General features: G+C 38.8%; 1 protein-coding gene across 1 annotated transcript in view; it reads right to left on the reverse strand.

Annotated features, from left to right (window-relative positions):
* Window positions 1-2,152, reverse strand: part of arhgef39 (Rho guanine nucleotide exchange factor (GEF) 39) — a 64,035-nt gene that overhangs the window by 56,071 nt on the left and 5,812 nt on the right. The window lies entirely within an intron of this gene.

Below are 2,152 nucleotides of genomic sequence, written 5' to 3' on the forward strand. Positions count from 1 at the left end.
GCCTGGTGGATTCTTGCAAATGCTATTAGAAGCACTAGGAGGAGTCAGAGGAACATGATTTTTTCACAGATCATCTGTCTCATGTTCTACTGTCAGGGTATAATGAAAGTTTCAGACAACATGACAAAGATAATTTATTATTTTTTTATGCAAATACTCAAATAAAGTACAATTACCTCAACTTACATACAGTACTTGAGTAAATGTACTTAGTAATATCCCACAAGATTTTCATTTTTGCTAAAAATGTTAACGGTTCCAAATATTGGTTATTGGTTTCCTTGATTACTGATGATGAGTATCTGTATAGACCCTTAAAACACCATATCAGTCGATCCCTAATATAGTGCCTTGATTGTGCTATCATTTGGTACCAGCCTGTAGTAATTCTGTCTTCTAGACAAACAAAAAAAGTCTTGTTGAATGCTTCTAGCGCTGTGCTTCACAAACATGCGTACACACCTATAAATCTCCACAATTATGGAATTGTGGCCGGCATGTTGACCTGGTGCATACCTCTTGAAATTTGGCCTGCGGACATATGTTGGGTGTGAATGATTAGTTTGTTTTAACCCCGACCCAGTCACACTCTTCGGCCTCTTCAAAGCACAACAGCAGTCAGATAACGAACGTATTAATTATTTAGTATAGACACACTCATTCGCAGAGAACAATGTGGACAATTAGCTTCTTAATTAGCTTTTGTCTACAGTCTGAACACAGGACAAATCATACAGAGTTCAGCATCAGTCTGCACAACTTGACAAACTATAGAGTGAGTGGTTCGGATACCTTTGATTGGGAATTCCATTTCCAGACTAAATAATGAGTGGTGCGGTTTCCCTCAGGCTCTAATCCTCTGTAGACTGACAGGCTTTCTTGTTGAGAGTGCTACAATGAAGATTGAAGTATGAATTACACAGTCTGATGTATTGGATAAATGGTTCCGTAGTTCCCATACATCTTCATTATGAGCCCCTTATTGAATCAATGGTTGAAACATAATGGCAAGCACTCCATTTAAAAAATGGTCCATGGAAAGACAGTGTGTTTGTGCTAGACTGATTTACTATTGCCAAATGATTGATTATAGATTTTTCCGCATTCCTGTCACTTTCTTTCACTCTGACATTCGGTTAACGCATTGAATATCTGTATGACAGTGCCGAGAAATATTGATAATTACAGTGGTGATAATTAGCTCTCATAAATGGATATATAGGTGACTTTCTCATCTATCTGTCACACACGAACAAGTCTGTATGCATTAAACAGGCTCACTATTGTTGGCAACCGTTCTGTCTTAGTCAAATGTAGGGCAGGGTATCAAACCTACCAAAATATTCTTGTGGTGTGTCCATAACACCATTTACTTTTATTGAAGGTCTGGTTAGATAATTGGTGTTCTTTGATCAGATAATTACTGATGCAATGGACTATTTTAAACTTCAGGGTTCAACGTCAATGTTGCCCCTGACTTGCAAGTAGGTCAGAAGTCTACTTGCCTGAAGTCAATTTTAAGATGCCCCTATACAAATAGTTTTATTTGTTAGTGGTTAGTAGAATTAGTAGTGTAAACCAACCACCATCGTCCTTCGAGCTCCCAGTACAGGTAGAGTCAGCTAATAGGACCCAAGTGTGAACCTATCGTGACGTCACCCATTGGTTTGTGGAATACTGTTCTGAAACCTCGAGTTTGGTATTATGGTCATCATCATGGCGATTTTTCAGAGCCAGCGGAGGTGACATACTGCAAGTTGAGCGGCTCTTATTGGCTGCTCAGTTTGGACTCTTCCGTTGCAGGAAACATTGTGACCCTCCTGGTCACACACAATCTTGTATTCCAGACAGTACACTAAAATATGTTTGAAACTATTTTAGGTGAGAAATAGACAACACAGTGACAGAATCTTGATTCATACTTGATCAGTTTGATTTGAGTTTCGTGCACTGCACTGGACAGACTGACTAGTATATCTTGTCAATGACAAGGTAGCCACGCCCTCAAGCATAACCTGCTTTATGGTCTATTTTACTCTAAATGGGACCATCATTTACTCAATGAACAGCATGCTGTATGGGAGAAGACTGAAACTAGAGATTGAGACCATAAACTCATTAGGAAACTCTTTACTGAGCTAATAAATCAAGT

This window comes from Morone saxatilis, unplaced genomic scaffold (assembly GCF_004916995.1).
Source record: "Morone saxatilis isolate NCDOM2014 unplaced genomic scaffold, NCSU_SB_2.0 Contig10, whole genome shotgun sequence".
NCBI classification, from domain to species: domain Eukaryota; kingdom Metazoa; phylum Chordata; class Actinopteri; family Moronidae; genus Morone; species Morone saxatilis.